The sequence below is a fragment of the Protobothrops mucrosquamatus genome, unplaced genomic scaffold (genome assembly GCF_001527695.2).
Source record: "Protobothrops mucrosquamatus isolate PMUCROS unplaced genomic scaffold, P.Mucros_1.0 scaffold2747, whole genome shotgun sequence".
NCBI classification, from domain to species: domain Eukaryota; kingdom Metazoa; phylum Chordata; class Lepidosauria; order Squamata; family Viperidae; genus Protobothrops; species Protobothrops mucrosquamatus.
The window spans coordinates 131,626-143,230 of NW_015388788.1; positions in this window are offsets into that span (position 1 = coordinate 131,626).

The following is an 11,605-nucleotide window of genomic DNA, read 5'->3' on the forward strand; positions in this document are numbered from 1 at the left end:
ATCAAGGAATCTTCCACATCTTAGTGAATGTATACCTATTGTAACTATGTTTTTAAATTATGTACTTATCATGTTCAGGCCACTTTGTTCAAGCAATCCCACAGTTACCAAATGATTTCTGGCTGTAATTCTGTTCTGCTCAACAAATTCTGCTCTGCTCAAATTCTGAGCTATGCTTAAAGTTCATGTTCTCACTTGCCCTTAAACTCACGGCCGTATCTCCAGTATGTTGCCCTTCATCAGACTGTGCATGAGATGGGCTGTAGTTATTTCTTCACTAATGATGTACAATGTCTTCACAGCATCACCCAACTTTGGGTGATGGATTTTCCAGTGACAGAAGATGAGACAAGAAGATGACAGATGACAGATGAGACAAGAAGTGGGAACCAAGTCAAGGAAATCTATCTATGCTTTTCGTAACTTTGGCGTGCAGTAAGTAAAAAAGGACAGTGGCATTCACTAGCCTCATTACTGTGGCAGAATATGGATCAGCAGCAAGCAGCACACATTATACAGCCATATTTTTCTGCTGGTTTAAGGATTAGTGAAAACATAGCATATTAACTGAATAATACACATACACACAAACACACATTCAATTACTGTAGTATTTAACTTCCAAGTTACAAAATGGCAAAGCCTAACAGATTCTGTTCATGAGATTGCTCTAGGATGGTGTTAGAATGAGAACCAAAGCACTACTTCAACCCTGATTCAGCTCAATCATGAGAAAGTGGCAGAAAAAAAATGGCCATGGTCTATTTATGGCATGGTTATGTATGCATCAGAAAAGAGTTAGGCTCTACGAACAGAAGCAATTGGGACAGTAAATTTTATGCTGGTATAATTTTTTTGCCAATTCAAGAGAGGATAGATAGTATTATAATTCAACAGTAGGAAAAAGCTCAGTCAGGAAGTCTTGCATGAATGTTTCTTGGTGCAGATTTTCATTCTATATAATGCCTTTTTGTAGCTCAGCTCATCTTGTTTCTGTTTTTATAGTCTGTATTCTTATCTGCCAACATACACACTAATAGAGAAAGCCTGGGAAAGCAATCAAAACATGCTTTGTTTAAAACAAATGAGACCAATATATCTTTTACTTATGTCATTTCCCTCCCCAGCTGTAGTAAGATAAAAGAACTTGAATTTTCATCTAAGTCCATTTGTCAATTTGTCTCTTTCCCTATTACTTTTATGATTCACTAATTTTTTGATCCAATTTTTATCTTGTTTCTCAGTGGGCTTGCTTTCCAGATAGGAAGAGCACAATGTGAAATAGTTGAAACAAGGCTCTGGGAAAGCTTTGGAATCTGAGGAATTTCCTAGTGGAATGGGCAGCAGTTGAAGTTTCCACTGTCTGGACCTCCATAATACGAAATGACAAGAAAATTTAACATCAGACTGACTTTGTTACTATGGAAAGCAGATGTCTATGTATTTTTTATTCACTAGACTTTCAACAAGGATGTCAGACTGTGGGAGGAAATCACCAATTTTGTGGGAGACTGGATTGTACTTATCCAGCAACCATCTTATTTATCTGTAAGCTGCTGTTGTTAAGTAGAGCGACTGTGATGGCAGTAGATAAGGACAACATTGCATGTGGAGACACATGAATATAGCCCTGCTGTCTAATGTTTTTGCAGATAGCATCATGAGGTTCCCAATAGAAAGCATGACACGAGAGGGAGGCTTGATACTACACTTTTGGAAAAATATTTAGGATCATGGCGTACAAACTGATTTAAATCTTCCCCAATACTTAAAACAGTTTAATAAAACCTAATATAGTTTTCCATTGCCTTCTTCTGAAATATTTTTCAATCTTTTAGTCTAACCTTCATAATATTTGTGGGTGATCCCTCATCCAAGTACTCACAAGGTCTCAGTCTGCTTTGCTTTTTGAGGTCAGCTAGTTGCTCACATCTAGTCCTATATACTTCCTGTTATCAGGCATTTAGTTGCTTATACGTTTGTATCTCATGCTTTCTCCAGGAACTCAAAGCAGTGTATCTAGTGGCCTATTACCTACTATAATATTTAAAATGATTACGCAATACCTACAAATGTTAATTAAAGGATATAGTAACCACTGTTGGTCTTTGCTTTGGTTCACCATCTTGTATTTTAGCCAACATTCCATAAAAAGGGGGTACAGTTAGATATCTCAATTATAACTCATAATTTGGTCTTCTGATGTTTGAATGAATGCATGCAGGGTTCCTACAATCTAGATCAGGAAAAGAACTGTATACAGACTGAACTGTATACAATCTGGACCAGGAAAAGAACTGTTGGAGCAGAATATGAACTGCATTAGAGTCAAGTATTTATTTAACGCAGAATACAATTACCACTAAGCACCATTACTGGAGCAGACAACACTGTTTTCGGATATGGAATCTGATCCAAAGCTATTTGTATTTGTTTTATATGCTGACCTGAGGTTTGTTTTGCATATTTTTAGCAGCACAGAGAGGGGCAAAAAAGATGGAGGGAATAGAAGATGGAAACAAATAGGAACTAGCTATGACTCTTTCCTGACTCTTTTTTAAATACTACAAACATCTTCATCTGCAGCAAATTTAGAACAGAAAATTAAGTTATTTCCTGCCTCAGTCATTTCTTGACGTGTTTAAGAAAACTTGAGAGGAAACAGGGTAAATATAAATAAGCAAATTGAACTGCGTCTTACATTTGTCCATAAGCTCTCAAAAGGCAGGTGCTTTTTTTCATCATAACTGTGGTTTTTGTCAGTATGGGTCATACTTAATTGCAAACCAAGAAATATATCTTTCCTTTCTTGCAACATTATTGTAAAAACTCATGTCCAAGATTCCCAGAACTCCTTTTTTGGACAAAAGTATTCAAAACAACAGACTAATCATGGAAGTGAAAATGAAATATTGCTTTATAAGGTGATCAAATTCAGGATCCAATCAGTCACCAGGACCAAAGATTTATTCTTCCAAGCTTTGAGGATTGGGCTCATGTTCGTGCAATCTGGTGGGATGAGAAGACCTGAACTCATTGGTAGCCCTCACACTGCAATGAACAAGGATATGCATTCAATTTCACAGCTACTATGATTGTTGGCCAAGCAAGGACAAAAATAGCCAGAGAAATGATTGAAACCTGGGAAATGGGCCCTTTATCAGTGAAAAGGAGTGCTGATTTACCATCAGCTTATCAGGTACTTAGGAACCAAGAACACAGCAGCACAAGGAAACAAGCCAGCCATCAACATCCTAATTAACAACTAAAAACTACAACCAGGCACCATATAACTATAATGAGTAGAACAACCCAGTGCACATATTCTGGAGAGAGAGAAGTTTCCTGATGATGGGCTCCAGCATAAGTCTGAAAGCTTGGAAGAATAAAACTTTGGTTCTGGAGACTGACTCAAATTGGATCTTGCAACATTATCTTGGAACACATATACTTGCCTTCAATTGTGATCAAATTCAGCCAATGTTTAACGACTGTAATCAGTGATATTTAAGAAACCTGAATCAAAAGGAGAGTGATTTTGCAACTTTTTTGGCAGCACTGAAAATTGTGCTCCAGTAATCCTATGACCAATTTTTAATTAATTTTTCAAATAATTAAAACAATATGATCAAATATTGATGACTATGGTTAATCTTTCCCAGATGGGAGTAATTACACTGACTGCAATTTGGCAGATGAAAAACCAAAATATGGGAGATGTTTCTTTCAGTGCTTCATATTCTTTTTTTTTCTTTTCTGCTTCTTGTTCAAAGAACACATTTTCATCCCTATGTATGTTGACTTGACCTCAACAAAGACATAATTTCAGCAGAACATGGTGCACTTGTTATAATTATCCAAACCTACTAAGAGAATAAAACAACAATTTTGGGTACTTTTAATTCCTATGTGGAGTGTTTACACAGCCAAACACTACAAAGGTTATTAGCAGTTACAAAAACTGAAGCACATGGATTGATTTGTATATAGACGTTGTGGTCATTTTTCGAAGTAGTGACTTAGGACATTTAGCTGTACCCAGCCATCACTGAAAGGATATACAAACTGTTAAGTTGGCACAACAATGCAGAACTGACCTAGGTGGCAACATTTTGTGATTATTAGCTTAATATGTAGTGTTCTACTGTGACATGTTCCTGGAGCTTGGGAATTACACTGCATGTCCTACGGAGAGAACATGTAGCATAACATTATATTAAAAAAAAAATCCAAATTCTTCTGGAAGTAGATTTCTGGATAATACTAACAAAAAAAAAAATTGTGGTGGATAGTATTTATCCTTCCTTCAAACAAATCTGCGAAAGACTTGGAAATGATATTTTTTGTAAAGGTTTTAAAAATCTGGGAAAAAGCTCACCAGATTGGAAAAGAATGTGAAGAAAGCACTTTTATATTCCACCTTTATTATTTTTACAAATAACTCAAGGCAGTGAACCTATCCAACATAGCTTCCTCCACAACAACAATCCTATGAATTGAGATGCCCTGAGAGTGACTAGCCCAAAGTCATCCAGCTGGCTTTCATGGCTAAGGTGGGAATCGAACTCATGGTCTTTTGCTTTCTAGCCTGGTGCCTTAACCACTAGACCAAATTGGTTCTCCTACCTCTTAACTTACCTCTTTTACAACAAATATGCAACATTGCTGAGGGATCTGTTTGTGTTTTGTTTAACTTCTAATATTTTGGTGAAGCTTACAACAATGGTATGCTTTTTTCAAAGAAACACATCTGCAAGAAAACAACCAAGCTCAGAGGGCACTAAGGATCCCTCAAAGTTTCTTCACTTCTCTTTACTTTCTGGAACACTCATGTGACTGTATAATGTTGTATGGTCACATAGGTATTCCAAAAAGTATGAGAAAAAATACCTGTACTATGGTAATGTGCTGGATTTTTTAAATCTAAAGTAAACCCTCAGACACTGCAATATTTTTTAAAAGTGCAGATTCCTTCCAGTCCAATAGTCTAATGGGTAGCTGCTTTTAGATTTAAAAGCAAATTCTTACAAAAACATAACAGAAGCAGAAAATTGTCTTGTAGAAAGAGGCAGTGGAATGATTGGGGGTGAACAGGAAGGCTAGGGCATCTGCAAAGATTTTTGGCTCCAATGACATTACACAGGGCCCTAAATCCTACCCCACTGTGGTCCTACCCCACTGTATGATAGTTTTACATCATGACCTTTAGAGGCGCTGAAAGGTTTCATGCCCCTGTCCAAACTTCTTATAATAAGTATTATGGAAAGGGTAGTAGGTTTGGGGGAATGTATTCCATGAAATTAAAGAACCTTTAAGTTATTCAAGAAAGGGCAGCAGGACAAAAATGGTTGTTGTTTTTTAAAAACACACACACAAAAACCCTTTCTCTAGGATAAAACTGTGCATACCTATGCATTAGAGAAGAGGATTCATTCAAAATCCAAACTTTTTTGGTATCTTTGGGGAAAAACTTATTTTAGCCTAGAATTGCATCACAATCAAGGAATGGTTCAAAAGAGTGCCAATTTCCTAAGAGACGGTCAGCCGACTGCAAACTAAAGTTGATGGCTCCCCAATGATCTGTTTCTAATTTTTTCCTTGCCAAGATCCACACAAAATAAACGCTTTTAGTATTTCTATACAAAGTAGCCAACAATTTGAAGACAGGGTCTCTTGAAAATTTCTGGGGAATAAATGTGTATTGTTGGCTATCAAAGCTGTTCATGTAACATAATGAAAATGGACAATGGTTCTGAATATGTTAACTACAATTCCCAACAGCCCTATGACAATGGCAAAGTTATTTAGCAACTGCTCGCTCAAAGTTTTAAAGATATTTTCCAGACTTGATAGCTTCTAAATGTGGGCATTTCAACTCCTAGAATTTCTCAGCCAGCATGGCCATGTTGAGAATTCTGTAAGTTACCGAGGCTGGTAAACTCTACTGTACATAAAACAGAGTGAAGAAGATGGAAACTCTCTTGGATGAAATGGAGCTTATTTCATCCAGATCGATTTGATCCAGAATTTAAGGTTTGATCTGTCACCAAAATTGCTATGACCATTTTCTGCATGAACTTCACTGGGAGAAAGACAAATTTCTTGATCCCAAAGGTGCTTTTTGACCTCAACAAAGCTTTTGGGATAACTATGACCTGGATGATTGAGAATCTCCATAGACAAATTTCTTAATCTTTCTGAATATCTTGGTGACTTATAATGCTACCAGCTATGCCATCCTTCAGGAAAAATTATCCAAATTATTTATGGGAGGACATCCAAATGAACTCCAAAAGGTGGTGCTACGGATTTCTGCTCAATGTCATGGTGTTTGTGCTGTAGGGTTTTATTAGCTGTCATGTTCTTCCCATGATATTTATCTGATCTATGAAATAATCAAATGCTAATCTTACACTGCTTTATCTCTCCTTTTGCTCATATCAAGGAAATGCTTGATCAATGACTGGATACAGTGGTAGACTAGATAAAGGTCAATCAGCTGACATTCAGTCCAGACAAGACACAAGTACTGGTTTATCTATTCATTTGATTGGTTAACTTATTTTGGAAGGAAATGAATTCAGTCCCACAAAAGTTCATATTTTGGAATCATCTCTAGATCCATCTCAGTCATCAGTGATGTAAGTGTCTTCTGTGGCACAAAGTGCTTATGTTGGTGTATCAGGTATACAGTATTTGGATAAAGGTAATCTCACTAAATGATCCATACCCTAGTAACTAAATGCTGCCGTGTGCTCTCCACTGTAGTGCTGGACCACTATTTCTCTGTGCATTGTCTTGTGCTACTTGTTAGTCCACAGTCAAGGATAAATTTAAACTTAGTATAGGAATGTCTTTAACTCCTTTACAATCCCTCTTTGACACTACCTACCATGTTGGCTGGGGAATTCTGGGACCTGAAGTCCACACATCTTTAGATTGCCACGTTTGAGAAACAAATATTCTCAGAACTTTAATCACTTCTATTCATGCCTTTTCTCTCCATAGCATGTGTGTTTGTGTGTGCAGGGGTATGTGCGTATCCGTGTTTCTTTTCCAACCCCTAGGCCACAGACTGGTACTGGTCCGTGGCATGTTAGTAACTAGGTCATGCAAGCAGAGGGCGAGCAAGCAACACTTCATCTGCACATGCATGAGATCTAAATTGCACACAAAACTATCCCCTCCCCCAGAATGCTGTCTGGATAAGAGAGAAACTTTTTAATTATCTCAGTCCTTCTAATGAAGCAATACTGCACTGTATAGTCATCTTTAACTACCTTGGCTGCTCCTTTTACTTTTAATTTATAGTGTATTTTAAGAATGGTACTTATTTTATTATATATTGTAACTAAGGTTCCAAGTTTAATTTGAAGCCACTCAAATTTTGGAAGGATAGCATACAACATGTTAAAATAAATATATGAATGTAATGTATATGGTATGAATAATGAATAAAATACATGCTTTATTTATATTTATTTTGCAGTAGTATAAGTGTCCATAACAAGTATAATTTTCTATGCAAAAATCTTGGAAGAACAGGTCCTTCTGCAATGCCCTACTCTTGATGCTGAATAGTCTAGCTGTTTCTACTGGCATACCCAATATATTCTTGGGTATGTGAATCCAACAAGATGAGTTTCAATGTGGAGAAAAGCAAAGTTTTACATTTAGGCAGGAAAAATCAAAGGTACAAGTACAGATTAGGCAATACCTGGCTTAAAAACAGTAACTGTGAAAGGGACCTTGGAGTCCTAGTGGACGATCACTTGACTTTGAGCCAGCAGTGTGCAGCAGCAGCCAAAAAAGCTAATACAATCCTGAGTTGTATAAACAGAGGCATAGAATCAAGATCACGCGAAGTAGTACCATTTTATAAAATCCTAGTAAGACCACACCTGGAATACTGCAGCCAATTTTGGTCACCATATCACAAAAAAGATATTGACAGTTTGGAAAAAAATCAGAGAAGAGCAACTAAGATGATCAAAGGCCTGGAGATTGAAACATACAAAGAACAGCTGCAGGACTTGGGTTTGGCTAGTCTAAAGAAAAGAAGAAATAGGGGAGACATGATAGCAGTGTTCCAGTATTTGTGGGTCGGCCACAAAGAAGAGGGGGTCATGTTATTCTCCAAATCACCAGAGGGCAGGACAAGAAACAATGGTTGGAAACTGATCAAAGAGAGAAGCAACCTGGAATTAAGGAGAAACTTCCTGACAATGAGGACAATTAACCAGTGGAACAATTTGCCTCCAGACATTGTAGGCACTCCATCATTGGAGGTTTTTAAGAAGAGACTGGACAGACATTTGTCTGAGATGGTATAAGTTCTCCTGCTTGAACAGGGGGCTGGACTAGAAAACCTCCAAGGTCCTGTCCTATCCTATCCTATCCTAATGTATGAAGGAAAGGATCTTTGAGTTCAGAAAGTGAACACTAAATATTATAAACCTAACTTTTTTCCCATGAATCTGTCAGTCTCTGTATAAAATAGAACTAGTACCTTTGAAAGTGTTTTTCAGCCTGAGTACCACAGTAGTATTTTTCAGAGCAATAGGAACATGGTTGGCCCTTACATGCTTCTTCTTGGCCCTACACAGAGGGTACCTCTTCCAGAAGGCTAAGTCATCTTTATTTATTTTAAAAATTATCCCACATATTTCTGATGTTGATTCTTTAAATATTCAATATTAACTCATGCTTCTGCAATAGGAGACTGGGCAGTTAGCAGTCTCATTTCTTTGGAGAAGGTGAACAAATAAGTTATACCTGCTTGGAGTGGTGAGTGTGAGTGTGTGATTCCTAGGGTTTGTTTTTAATCTCTTGAAACTATGGGCACGTAAGCCTCAATCCATAGTCACAATGAAATGAAAATGGTGACATATGCATCATCCTTTTGTAGTTGTGTTGCAACATTATCCAAAAGGATATAAATGCAAGAGTTTGCATCATGACATTATGATGCATGTTTCATTACTTGCCCCCACTCGTCATCTTCTTGCAGACACCCAATGTAGACAGGAACAGGAAACACCTTAAGTTTAAAACTTTGAAAACCTTCCACCTGGTACAATACAGCCAGATGCCTTGACTGCAATATGGTGATTACATCTGCATCACTCCCAAGTTTCCCCAGACAAAATGGTCTTCCTCTGTTGGTTAAGAGTTGCAATATGATCATAGCTGAACAGTCACAATATAGCCTCCTTCACTCTGTATAGAGCAAATAATAATAATAATAACAACAAAAACAACAAAACTAATAATAATAATAATAATAATAATAATAATAATAATAATAATAATAATAATAATAATAATAATAATAATAATAATAATAATAATAATAATAATAATAATAATAGGTCATCTAGTCCAACCCCCTGCTCAGGCAGGAAACCCTATACCATTTCGGACAAATGGCTGTCCAGTCTCTTCTTAAAAACTTCCAGTGTTGGAGTATTCACAGCTTCTGGAGGCAGGTTGTTCTACTGGTTAATTGTTCTAATTGTCAGGAAGTTTCTCCTTAGTTCTAGGTTGCTTCTCTCCTTCATTAGTTTCCATCCGTTGCTTCTTGTCCTGCCTTCAAGCGCTTTGGAGAATAGCTTAACTCCCTCTTCTTTGTAACAGCCCCTGAGATATTGGAACACTGCTATCATGTTCCCCCCTCGTGCTTCTCTTCATTAAACTAGACATACCCAATTCCAGCAACCGTAACCAGTAACCAATCCAGTAACTTTCTTTCCCACTTACTGAAGAGGTACTTAGTATAAATTAGAACAGGCATGCCAAACTGCTGGCCCGCGGGCTGGATGCGTCACGCAGAAGCCTTGCCCACCCCATTGCCGGCAATGGGGAAAAAATCACGATACGTCGCACGACATTTGACATGCCTGAATTAGAAGGAAAGAACCAACCAAACATTTCCCCATGTATCATGGGGCAGCATCTTAAATAAAAAGAACATTTCAAATGTTTTGTTTCATATATTTGCTTGTAATGTTTCCTATTTTGTACAGACCAAATATTTTGTACATACCCAATCTACAAGGACTAAAGTGGCTAACAAACAAACTCAGAAGGTGAAATAGAGCAATAGAGTTTCCGGTCTTAACTGTGTTGTTAAGTACTGAATACCTGTACTGGATTCTTTCACTGGGCAGGAAGTTTGATCAGATGACCTCTATCATCCCTTCTACCCTTCCATGCTATGGCTCTAGAATTTGGTATAGGCTGGGTCAAAGTAGCCTATACTGTATGCTGATGATTCATAATATCACATGAACCTATAAAAATACTGAGCTAATTGGGTAACTTAACTATGATGAAGCTAGTCATGAGAAAATCTTGCAATCAACCTTCCTTAAGTTTTGCTCTGCTTGGTTTTTTTTTGTTGTTTTTTTGTGGTTCAAATTGCAAAAAAGTGTATTTTTATAGCTTCAATGTATAAAGCATTCTCACACTTAATTGATTTCTAGATTCTGTCACCAAGATGGAGAAAGCGAAGGACCATAAGCAGCAATAAACCAGTGCAGAAAAAGTTTGAATTAACACATTTTCTAATTTCCTCCTCTGAATTGTCTTTTCAATAAACTTAAACTCTAAAAGTAAAGTTAAATCAGAAAAAGAGAACCAAAAGCAGCACAAAAATAGGATTCTTAGTACGTTTCTGGAACTGATAGTCAAAATCTTTACATAATGGCAATCCCCACTCAACCCCAGAAAGAAATTGGAAGAAGATCCTACCATATTTGTCTAAAAAGATGTTGGAGTCAAGATTCAGTTCTGAGCTGTGCCATATTAGAGAACTTCAAAAAATACAGTATGTGGATTAAATATAACATGTTTGATTACTGCCCATGCAGCTAGCACATAGTGTCCTCTAGTGGCTGATCCACATAGGTGGAGAAAGAATCACGGAAAACCCTTTCAGAAGAGCTTGTATTGTCTATTTATTATCTACTAGGAGTTGTGAAAGAAGGCTCATTCACTCAAGCTTTGCAAATACTACATAACATTACCGTAACAGTGTAAACTAGGCTTTTGTTATTTGGGAGCCACACATAATTGTTCACAACAGCTGTGATCATTTAGTCTTCTAGTGTTTAATATTTTAACATTTTTACTGTTAGATGCCCAGAGCGACTGGTTTGCAATGGGCAAACATTTAAGTTGAATGAGCAAATGAATTGATAAATAATTAAGATCACAAAGGAAGGAACAAACAAATTTAAATGCCTTTTCTCTGGTACAATAGTCCAGAATTTCTCCAAAATTGTGATCTCTACTTGTTTTAGACTACAGGTCCCATCATTTCTATCTCTAGATTATGCTGATTCTGGGGATAAAAAAAGAAAGTATATTTATGGAGGGTTTCACCAAATATATTTCCTTCAAATCTTATTTTTCTTATTTAACTACTGCATATTAATATTGAGCAACACTATCATCAACAAAAGGTCTCTTGCACATATTATTTGAAACAAAGAGGAATATTCAAAACAAAGTAAATGTAACTCATGCTCCTTGCAGATATTGAAGAAAGAAAAGCAGGAAACAAGGAACTACTTTTGAAGCCTATGAAAAATTGCAGGGAGAC